We start from the raw sequence: 12,122 nt of genomic DNA, 5'->3' as shown, positions 1-12,122 counted from the left end.
TTTTTTTTTTTTTTTTTTTTATTTCAACAAGGAGCATGGAAATCGCAGGAAGACATGCAAATTGCAGTGTGGTTAAACGAGGAATAGACATCCTGAATTCCTCTTGTAGCACCCTGTGAGCTCTCATCCCAAGGCTGGATCAGCTCAGGATCTCGTTCTTAGYCTGGCTCATTCATCTGGGAAACCTCTGCTGCTTGCACATCCCAGAAGGAAGTGATGGGAGGAGACTGAAGGAGACCAAAGCACAGAGAGATCCTGAACAGCGCCAGATATCCATCTGCACTTCCTTCAGCACCTTCTCGGGCTTCCCTGTACCTGCGCTGTAAACTGCATAGTGTCCTCCCCTGATGGCGCGGGGGTGGGGCTGAGTGACAGCCTTGGAGTCACAGTTGCGCTTCCAGTGCTCAGGAAAAGCAGCAGCCAGCGCTTGGGTCGGGTGTGTTTTGGTTCCGTTTCTGCCACAGCGTGGCTGATGCTGCCAGGGGTGCTGAAGGGAAGAGCAGGCTTCATTTACRCTTCCTGCCAAGTATCTGTTTCCCTGTTGTCCTATTTTCCTGCTGAACAGGTAAACTCTAAGGCTGGAACTACAGTCTGGGTTAGAAGTACTCTGAAAAGTAGAGGCAACCCTAAATCAGGCCTATTTTTAGTCAAGAACATTCATCAATGTCAGACCTGAGCTAAAACAGCTCACAATGACTGAACTACTTCTTTGAAAGGGAGGATCATGGGGAGATGCAAAAGGACTGACATATCTGTGAAATTTATCTCCTCTTCTGTGCTGAAAGTTTCCCCATATATTCCCCTGACACTCTGGGAAAATGCAATTCTAAGCCTTGGTAATTGAAAGTAACTTTACTTCTTGTCTTTTGAGCTCTTGGCATGTTCTTGGTGCTTCTGCTCAGGTCCACAAAGACACACTTATGGACAAACCAAAATACTKAGTGAACTGTTCCTAGTTTTGCATWTCTGCAGGAAGTCAGAGATGGCCTCCTTATTTTGCTGAGTGAAACACGTGTAAGTAGGACTTACAGGAATGTTCTATCCCTTAAGTCCCCATTGTTGCAGATTTGTCTTATCCATGTGTGCCTTAACAACAGAGAACAGGTGAATATTCTGAAAATTCACCAAAAACMAGTTGTGTGTGTCTATAAGTACAACCATGCAAAAGGCAGTGACTTATTTAAAGACCTGAAAGGCCCTGCCATCTGGATTTCCAAAAGTCAGATGAACAAGGAAGGGAACAAAATAGTTATATGATACATAATTATATATATATATAATAGATATAATTATATATAATCTGAAATTGTTATATTGAATTCTCAAATGGAAAAAAGCCAGCTGGAAAAGGTTATGTTTCAGAGAAAAAGGTCCCATAACCGGCCTTTTGCTGCTCTGTGAGATTTTATGAGAAATTAATAAAATATTTATAGGTAGAGCTGGTTAGGTATGTAGGTAAAGAGGCAGACGCTGCCCAACAGAGTTCAGTGATAAGAGGCAATGSACACAAAGCAAAGTACAGGAAATTCTACTTAAACACAATTATTATTTTTGCRCTGTAAATATTATTCAGCTCAAGAGTCTTCATTCTGGAAATGTTAAAAAACATGGTGAAAACAGGCTTGGACAACTTATCCTGGTTGACCCTATTTTGAGCAGAGCACTGAACTAGGTAATTTCCAGAGCTGCTTCCTACCTCAGTTATTCTGTCATTCTGGGAAATAATTTTTCATATGCAATAACTTCTCTTATTTTAGATTAACCATGGTAATAAAAAGGAAAAATGCTCAATACCCTAATAGTAAATTTCCAACGGAATTGAGAACCTTAGCAATTTTAAAATATATWTATGATTGAAATTTTAAGTCAAATGTTCCAGAACTCTGCCTTGAGAGCTCACCCATCTGGGTCTGTATTAATCTGCAAATCTGGATTTTGGGTCCTCGCTCACTTGGCTTATTTTGAAAAACATATTTCAGAACTGCTGTTTTCTTGGAATTGCATGGAAATTGAGATTTACAAAGAAGTTCCTCTCTGAATTTCTGTGCACATTTTGTAAGCATGCCTTATTACTTGGTGTGGTACCAACATGTATRAAAGTCTACTTAATTCAACCCTAACTCTGACAAAAAATATTTATCCCCACGCTATTTTATCACCGGATTTTGTGATGATTCAAATTATTAGCTTATTGCTTTGGGCTTTGTGATCTTTTCAGAAGAATATTTACAGCCACAAACTTAATCAAAAGGGTCAGATTTGTTGTATTTCAACGTTTTCTTCTAGAATTGCTTTCTTAGAAAGGTAGCAAACTGACTCCTTAATTTCATTTTCCATTAGAACATCAATGATGTCCACTCAGCACATACCTTAAACATGAAAATTCATGGCATTGCTTAATTCATGATCCCATTGCTTAATTCATGTTGAGGAAGGTCCAGCTCCTATTGGCAGATTTTTTCCAGGGAATCCCTTTGCCAAATGCTGCCAGGCAAGCTGCTGGCCTACATCCATGGTGAAACAGGGGCCAGCAGTGCCTGCACCACAGCAGCAGGATATCTGAAAGCTGTTGCCTCCTTTTCCCTCACAGCTCTCTCAAACCTCCCCTGCTCACAGCCAATTTCTTGAGCTGCTCTCTGTGGGGAGGACCTTGCCTAGTAGAAATGTTAAAACCAGCTGTGTACAAGCCACTGAGACCAGAATGTATCACTGGTTTCTGAGTTTATAAGCCCATAATCCATGGGATATCACAGATTTCTGTCCATTGTGAACGTGAATTAAATGATTGGCTAWTTCTGGAATGTGCTAGCAAGCAGAAGTGTGTTAGCAATTACAGGTCCATGTCAACAAAAGCAAAATGCCATGTTTTAAWAGTTTTTGTTCACTGAGCAGTTAGCCTTCATGCTGTGGCACTTCCAGAAGCCACCTTTTAGTGACTGAGCAGTCGGAATGGGGGGAATTCAGGAAATGTGGGAAGTTGCTGGGTATTAATTCAATGAGAATTGCACATTTACACTTAAAATGAGAAATTTTATTAGGTGATACCTGCTTATGCTCTTAGGGTAGAGCTCCACAGAGCTGGCTGCTGCTGAGGGATTTTGGGATTGCTTCTCTGTTTGCTGCTTGATTTCAGGTCAGGGATACACCCACTGAGGTCAGTGGTGTCACATTAGCAGAAGCACAGCCTGAGAGGATAACCAGGGGCTAAAGGACTTGTGAGACCCATGTGAGTCATCCTGTGCTTAGACCACTGGCTAAGGAATTAAAAAGACTTAGGAGGAGAGGGTGAGGTCATTGGATTTGTTCACCTTGGAGAAGAGAAGGCTGAGGGGTGACACCACCTTCCTCACGGGGGACAGCAGAGGGGGATGTGYTCATCTCTCTGTGGTGACCAGGGGTAGGACCCAAGAAAAGAGGGAAAGCTGCATTGGGGAAGTTCAAATTGGGACATTTTTCTGGAGCCTTTGGTGTTTGAGCAAACATCTGGTATGCTTGCTCAGTGTAAGAACTTTTCATTCATTCACCCAAAGTCAGCACCAAAGGAGAACCAACCAACCATATCATTTATGTTGATACACACAGACAAACTCACCGACRTGAACAGTCTCCTTGTGTGAGTGTTGTTGTGCTTGAGAACTCCCACTGATTTCCACAGCAGCAGCTTTTACCCCTGAATCCAACCGGATTATCATGTGAACAACAGTTTGGTGCAAAAAAAAACCCTATTGCTTGTGACTCCAATGTGGCACTGCAGTGCTCCTGAGGTCTGTGTTTATCAGCTGAGCACCTGCTCTGCCTGTGCTGTGTAGGAACCAAGTATTTGCATGGGTGCAGGTGAGCTTCAGTACCATGGAAACTCTTGATGTGGAAGAAACGTAGCCTAAAGRCACCTGTGTGGGCAGCAAGACTGTGCCAGAGGGCAGTGATTGAGACACAGACTCTGCCAGGAATGCATGCAAAGCCCTTTTTATTCTAAATAACACTGCCTTTTATAATAATACAAACAATCAACAGTCAGTTTCTATTTCGCATACAATGTCCTCGCCAAACCTCCTCTTACAGCGTAAGGGGGAAGCTGTCCTGTTCTTTTCTGTTCTTTTCTTGAGGTCTCAGCTCCCTGTGTGTTTAATTACACTTACTTGCCCTAGGCTTTATATTAACCAAGGATAATASTTTGCTACTATCAGAGACCCTCACATCTCCCCCTTTCTGTTCCACAATTAAAATTTGCTTTATAGATTTGTCGACCAGATGCTGCACGCATTGGAGAAGGCAAGGAACATAAACAATTATATAGAGCACTATTCCTAAAGCATATATTCCTAGCTTAAGCAAATTCTTAATCCACGTGGCAATTTGCCAGCTGCCAAACAAGCTGGTAAGCCACTCTGCTTCATCCATCTCCTGTAATTTAGCAACCCCATCCTGCAAGGTGTTAATGCTTCCATGAATGGACCCCAAATGGTCTGAAAGATTCATGCAGCACATCCTGTCAAAGTCTTCACATCCATGCCCCTGTGCCGAAAGCAAAAAATCAATAGAAGCCMAATTTTTCAGCATAGCGTGCCTTACTGAATCAACATTGATTAATAAGACCGCTAAAGCAAGCAAAGTAGCATTAGTTTGATGTGCTAGCCAACAGCCTAGTTTGTCTAACAATACCAATGCTTTCACAGCTGCCACATTTGGGGCAAAAAATTACACAACCCAGCATGTGCCTACTGGCCAGAAATCAAGGGAGTCACCACAATCAGATGTATAAGTGTGAATGCCATGCTTCCCCCATCTCAATGGTTTATGCTTTTAAATGATGGATGTTTTGGGAGAAAGCAGGGCGAGTTGCCCTTWACTGCAGGGTCTCCCTGCAGATGTGATGGAATGGCAGGCCAGGCTCTGTCCCCACAAATTAAAAATACTCCTGGATGTAATGACAAAGGAACATTAGTTGCACGGGAAATAGTTTCCGATCTGTAGTTGCACCAGTTTGCACTCTCATTTGCAAATATAGGCTGATAAGGAGAGATTTCCCATGCCTTAGATTGGTTTATTCCAGAATAATTAAATTTGACACAGAGGTCCATCTTTATGGACTCCCAAAAGTTCTAYTTCTTGTGGCTCAAAGGATGCCTGAGGACAATAAGGGGTTCACTGGTCCCAGGCATCAGCATGGTTTTTTGACTGCAACAAAAATTGTACTGCTTGGGGTTGTGGTCATATATCTGTGGGGATACCCACAAGGCAAGTAGAGAATGGATTTTCAGGAGTAGTTGTGGCTAGGCAGAGACTATCCTGTCCTGTCAAATTGGCCAAAGTGACCCATGCATTAGTCTTTGGCTGAACAACAGGCCAGGGCCATGCAAAAGTGAAAGCTTGCACACTCAGTAAAAGCAGTGAGCACCATATCGGCATGTGCAGTGTCCCTTGATTTTTTGCCATTTGGATTCTTTGACCTCCCAATGATCAGGCACAGAATATTTCCACCCACAATCAAAAACGTGAATTTGASAGTCTGGATCTTCCCGGTTAAATACTGCGTTACAGAGGAGTTACACCTGGTASACAGGGCTCCTCTGTGTAAAGATAAATACCACCTGTAGGTACAATGAGCACATGGGCAAAGAACCCACCAAGGGTGGTCAGCAGTTCTGCAGATAAAGCACGATACACATCCCGTTAATGTCGGAATAATCCCGTTTGCTCCGGCCGGGGAGCGAGCTCCCCACTCGATGGATCGGGATGTTGGCGGTCTAGAGCATGCATATGGTAATCCTAGGGATGGGCGGCGCACTGTAGTCCTCCTCCATCCCGATCGTTGGTCCCGGACGCTGGCCACACTCCCGCACGGTGAGGAAAACCAAACCAGGACACCGGGAATCATCAGCGCCACCCTCAGATTGTTCCGGCTCTTTCTCCCGAAACGGGCGAACATTCTTAGGTCCCGTCTCTGTGGAGACACAAGCATAGCCTCTTCCCCAYGTAACAAGGGGAAAGGACCCTATATCTTACCTGGTTCCAAGTCTTTGACCAAAACCAGAGCCTTTATCGCTGTCTCTTCTGCTGTCATGGGCAAAATGACGCAGTACAGGGGGAAGCTTGCTGTCTGAATAACAATTCAAAAAATTAAACACGTGTAAAGCTTTGTGCAAGCACTCTCGCGGGGCTGTGCCTTGCATTCCCCCTTTCTGTTGCCCCAATAAATGCTTCAGCGTGCTGTGAGCTCGTTCGGTGAAGGCTCGTTCTCTAGGAAAGTGAGGGATCCCTGTAGTGTGCTGCATTTCCCATGAAACAGAAAATGTAGACAGAGAGCGAGAAACGCAAGCAGGACCATTATCAGACCATTATCAGTTTTGACGTGCTGAGCACGCCTAAGGCGGCAAAAGCAGCCAAAAAGTGATGACAGGCATCTTTAGCCACTTCCCCCATATGGCATGACGCAAACAAAGCTCCAGAAGGAAAGCCACTCTTCAATAGAAGAGTGAATGTATTTTAAGGGGCCAAATTCAGGAAAATGAGTAACATCCATCTGCCACAGTTGAAGGCTCTGCAGACCGCGAGGGTTGGTGCTGGGGGTCCGATACAAAGCCGTGTCTGACAGTCAGAACGTGAGACAACAACGTCCTTGGCTTGCTGACATGTGAGGGAAAAAGACCGCTGTAAAGTGGAGACATTTTGATGAAAAAAGGAGTGACTCCGTTGTATTTGAGCAGATTATTGGGTAAAACCTYTACGGGTGCTGTTAGAAGGTCTGCCTGTCGGTTGCCTTCTGTAATAAAGCCCGGAAATTGTAGTAGTGTGCAAGCGAACATGCATAACAAAGTAAGGATTCTCGCGATTATCTAAAAGAAAAACAAGCTTTTGTAGATAGGAAAAGAGCAATGGACTAGTGATAACCCACAGAACTGCGCGCTCAGCTCTCTCAACAATTCCTGCAACATAAAAAGAATCTTTAATTATGTTAAAGGGATATCCCATTTCTCAAAAGCACACACAACAGCAGCCACAATTTGAGGAGAACCTGAAACACTTGCAACATCCGATGTCCGCTGGCGGGTGTCCGGATCCATCCATAAGAGCACAGATTTGCGAGTCAGCCCTGACCCGTCAGTAAAAAACATTAGGGCTTGCAAGGGAACTTCGCTGCAGCWGGTAAATGGAATGAAGCAGTCAGCAAGGGTGTGCGTGTGGGTGCGGAGTATTGACCTGTAAAATTACACAAAGACATTTGTAAAGCCTCTGAATTTTGTAACAACCATTGCAGATAACCACAGGCAAACAAATCTGCAAAAAGTCCTGACCTGYTAGTCAATGAATTATTACTAGTCACGACTAGTGAAAAGGCAATTTGGCACTCTGATAATTAGCAGGGTAAACATTTTGTGCTGTGTAATAATGGTCTTTGTCACCTGGTGTGATAAGAAACCCATTCAATTATCAGTAAAGGGTCTGGCACAAGGGGATCCCATTGACAGATAAGGCGTAAGGTTGTTTTGTTGGATTTTAAAGGATCAGACAAAAAGGTAGCCCGGGGGCATAGCGGGACGCCTGCCTTTTATGCAGGGCATCAGAAACCCTTTGTAGGACTTCAGTAGCCTTTAGTGTCATCTTTCGTGGTGACAACAAATTAGGATCCCTCTTCAGCAAGGTGAAGAGGGGGGTGAGTTCTGCGTTAGAGATACCTAACAAGGAACGTACCCAGTTGATCGCCCCTACAATTTTTGCGCGTCATGGARTGTTGAAATACTGGGCTGCAGTTTCAAAGTTTGGAGATAAACAGTTTGGGATCTGATGCGCCAGCCCAGATATAGCCATGGGGATTGTTTCTGAATTTTCTCCAGAGCTCTGCATAGTCCTGCTCYAGTTACAGCATCTGAGGTAAAGGCTACAGCTTCCTCCATGAGTGGGGTGTTTTCAGCTGCAATTGACAGATCATCCATACGATGACAAATTAATGCATCCGGTATGCGCTGGGCACGGGGATAATAACATGTGCTAGGAATCGTTGACCAATAGTCGGGCTGCTTTTCRCACTCTGTGACAAAACAATCCAATGAAATCTTTTTAAAGGACATTTCTCGGTACAGAAAAAGCAAATTTAGGATACATTCACTGTATCATCAGGATACAGGGATATGGTGAAAAAGCAATCTTTTTAAATCGATGACCGTCAGGACCCAGTCCCACGGTATCATTGTTGGGGAAAGGAGTCCTGGTTGCAAAGCCCCCATATTTTCTATAGCATCACTGATTTTTTGTAAATCATGGAGCAAGCGCCACTTACCCATTCGGTTTTGAATTACAAAAATGGGAGAATTCCAGGGGCTGGTGGAGGATACAATATGCCCTTTTTGTAACTGGTCCTCTACTAACTTTTCCAATCCGTGCACAACTTTTTTTCTGGCAGAGGCCACTGTGTCCACCCAAATTGGGTTATTTGTTTTCCATGTTAGTTGGGGGGTGGTGCACATCACAATGGCCTCTGTTAAAAATCAGATGGTAGCTGCAAATCGAGCTGAGAAAGGAGATCCCGTCCCCACAGAACTGTGGGGATGGCTAGCACAAAGGGTTTAATATTTGCTGCGCGATTGTCGGCCCTATAACATCAGTATGATGACTACAGCTTTGTTGACTACAGCTCACTCCATCCACCAATCCCTGAAAGACTCTGTGAAACTGCAGCTAAAGGCCAGTTAGGTGGCCTTATCTTGTGAAATGACGCTAACATCCCGTATTGCCAACGCCAGTGAGTACCACCCTCTGTCCCTGACAAAAACACATTGACATGCCGGGCGTTTTTCCGGTATCAGCTGAATCCACCAAATCTCTGGAGCCAAACCCTTTCTCTCCCCTTTCTGTGTTATTAAGGGACAAGGCACAGGGTGTAGGAAAAGCAGTTGAGCAATGCGAGACCCTTGGGCACAGTACATGGTGGAAAAGGGGCCCAATCCATAACCTTGATTTCCCCTGAAGTACGAGTCAGTAACTCCAGGGAGAACAAAAATTCCCGAAAAAGTAACCGATGATCTTCCTGAAAGCAAAGCGCTGCGGCTCCCCCAGGAGTCCTTAAGTCCTGGTGGCAACAAATGTACTGGGATGCCCAAAAGTGTCACTGTTGCGGTGCTTGCCAGGTCCCTCTTGGCACTGCCTGCTGTGGCTGCGCGCAGGGCAGAGGAGTTTGCCCGAGGTTCCCCTGTGCAGGCAATGGAATTATTTGTGTCTGCTCGCAGCACGGTCCCGCGCTCCGCGACCYGCTTCCCTCGATCGGCTGCCCGTCCGAATCAAATTTGGAGCGGCACTGATTAGCAAAGTGCCTCCCCTTGCGGCATCTCGGGCACAATGCTGGTGGATTTGGGGGATTCCCTTTGAGAACCAGGCAATCYTTTTCTACGTGACCAGGTTTGCCACAGGCAAAGCACAGCCCTGGTGTGCCGTGAGGGGTTTCCATTGCTGCAAAAGCAGCGGTCATCCTTTCGTATTTATGCTCAATACCCCCAATGCGGTCACACGCTTCAATCATTTCTATCACAGTAGGGTTGGGGTTAGGCAGGGACTTAAGGAGCTTTTTGCAGTCAGGGTTAGCATTTTCCACAGCTAACTTCAAAAGCAAAATATTCCTGGCCACAGGGTGGTCGACCTGCCTGTCAAGAGCCTGCTTAAGGCGATCAATGAATTGCATGTAAGATTCCCTGGATTCTTGAATAATAGTCGTGAAGGCTTTCTCGGGCACTTTGTCATTCGGGATTTTAAGAAAGGCTTGACGCGCAGCCTCTTTAATTCCGCCCAGCACCTCCCTTGGAATGTTTCTTGCCGGAGCTGGAGGTTCCGCCTGATTGCCCGTTCCCATTAGTTGGTCTAATGTTAAAGCGGCCATTCGCGGGTCATTATGACCTACATMTGCGGCCAGCAAGTTCTGCAGCCCCCTGCGCCATTCCGCCTCCCATAAAACGTACTGCTTCGGTGKTAGTAAAAGCTGGGATAATGACTTCAAGTCATAGGGAGTCATAACATAAGAAGAATAAATGGTAGTTAGCATACTGTTAAAATAGGGGGAGTTAATACCATGGTCAGAAACAGTTCGGCGCAATTCTTTTATAGCAGGAAAGGGGATAGTTTTCCATGTGGGATCTCGTCTCTGGCGGTAAGTGACCGGTGCCACTATTTTAGCCGCGATCTCAAAATTCCCTTCTTTCAGCGCCTCCCTTCGCATAGCAACCCAGTGATCGTGGGAATCAAGGGGAAATAAGTTTGGCTCTTTCTCCAGGTCAATAGGGCCAGGATCAAAGGAATCTTCCTGCTCGTCATCAGAGTCTGTCACAAGGGCATTAAGCGGTCTGGGTCGAACCGTGTCGGAGGCAGCCGGCAGCGTGRGAGGCTGTGCCGCGCCGTCAGACTCGGGCAGCGTAGAGGAGCATTCCCCCGGGACAGCCGCCTCCTCCCCGCTCCCCTTCTTGTGGGCTCCGAGGGTCTCTACGATAGCCCTCCAGGCGGGGAGCATGTCGCTGGCCTCTTTGTCTCCCCTGGTAGCCCGATCCCACAGTTTAACACCTACTTCATCCCACGCCTCAGGGGTAAAGACCGTGCTTTGAGTCAGAGCAGGCACCCATGCCTTAGCCCATCGTAGGATGATTTTAAGGGAATGGGAGGACACGGATTTTCCATGCTTTTCGAGCAAACGAGACATTTGTTCAAAAACATGGCATTCCGAGGAGGACATTCCAGTCCCCATCTTCTCACCTGTGCTTGCGAAAGGATTCAATACCAGCCGGTTCCTGCTTCCTCACAGCAGCGCTGAAGTTCCGTGGAGACGGGCGGACTATCGACTCCTCGCACGGGAAGCGGCATTTGTCAGCGACTGAGACACGGACTCTGCCAGGAGTGCATGCAAAGCCGTTTTTTATTCTAAATAACACTGCCTTTTATAACAATACAAACAATCAACAGTCAGTTTCTATTTCGCATACAATGTCCTCGCCAAACMTCCTCTTACAGCGTATGGGGCRAGCTGTCCTGTTMTTTTCTGTTCTTTTCTGTTCTTTTCTCAAGGTCCCAGCTCCCTGCGGTCTCAGCTCCCCGTGTGTTTAATTTTATCTGTTTGCCCAAGGATTTATATTAACCAAGGATAATAGTTCGCTACTGTCAGAGACCAGTGCCCGCACAGGACACGGGACTGAGAGGTGAAAATATGACACCCTACGTATCAGGATTTACTTAACAAATTGAGTAGCCATCAAGACACAGGGCTCAGGCTGTGCCTCTTCACATCTGTCAGTCTGTGCTGCAAGGGGAGATATGTAGCTTTCTAAATGTGTTCATGTYCTTAGAGTGAAAATGTTTCACACTGTTTACACTAATTCAAATTCTCATTTTAAAAGATAATTTCATAACGTGGGAATGTTGCAGGTGGTTTCTGTTAATGTGCTTTTTCTAGGCAGAACCTGATAGAAGTTGTAATTTTATTTTCTTTTTCAGCAGACCTCCCCTTCAAAGGCACTGACAGAGATGTAGGTCCCACTGTGTGCATATAGATTCTCTGAGAAATTAGTAACCACAGCATTCTCTGTCTAAAGTCTGCTACAGATAATGATGAGGTCAGCAACACATCCCACTCAGTGTGTTGTATGAAATTTTACTTCATTGCTCCTTTGCAAATCAGGCATTATACATCTACTTTTACATTTTCACTGAGGCCACAGGTAAATTCCATGACATTTGACTTGGCTGGTAATTCTTACTATTTCCTGTTTATTACCTCACATGGGAAGGAGTCCTTCTGTCCAACCAAACTTGCCAAGACTTCAGTGCACATTAATCTGTGGAATACAATTCCTTTTTGCTCCCTGGGACATGAGTGTGCTGAATACCATGAGGAATGCACAAGATCTTTTCAGAGATTTACTTTCCAGTATGAACCTTTTAATGAAAAATTAGACACTAAAATAATTGAGATAATTATTAAAGATTTTGGGGCCTTCAGCTGCCTTAATCATAAATGCCTCTTATCATTCTATTCCACTGCTTTCCAGGATTTAAAACATTTCCTTGGACCAGAAGGTCCTGTAATATTTCAGAGGAAAGGACTGTAAAGTACCAAATGGCTGTTGAAAAAAAAAAAAAAAAAAAAAAAA

The 12,122-nt window shown here is 45.0% G+C and overlaps 1 long non-coding RNA gene across 2 annotated transcripts; it reads right to left on the bottom strand.

Annotated features, from left to right (window-relative positions):
* Window positions 1–3,952: 3,952 nt before the first annotated feature.
* On the bottom strand, window positions 3,953–12,087 carry LOC130577598 (uncharacterized). 2 transcript variants are annotated; one of them, XR_008965782.1, is made up of 3 exons: window positions 10,959–12,087; window positions 10,732–10,863; window positions 3,953–7,200 (listed from the first exon to the last, which is right to left on the bottom strand). It is a non-coding gene; the product is annotated as an uncharacterized LOC130577598 (long non-coding RNA). The 2 variants fall into 2 exon arrangements; XR_008965783.1 differs by having other exon boundaries at window positions 10,985–12,087.
* Between the last annotated feature and the right edge of the window lie 35 nt (window positions 12,088–12,122).

This window comes from Malurus melanocephalus, unplaced genomic scaffold (genome assembly GCF_030028575.1).
Source record: "Malurus melanocephalus ecotype Western Australia unplaced genomic scaffold, MMel_1.1 scaffold_184, whole genome shotgun sequence".
Lineage (NCBI taxonomy): Eukaryota > Metazoa > Chordata > Aves > Passeriformes > Maluridae > Malurus > Malurus melanocephalus.
This window is presented reverse-complemented; position numbering and strand designations above follow the sequence as displayed.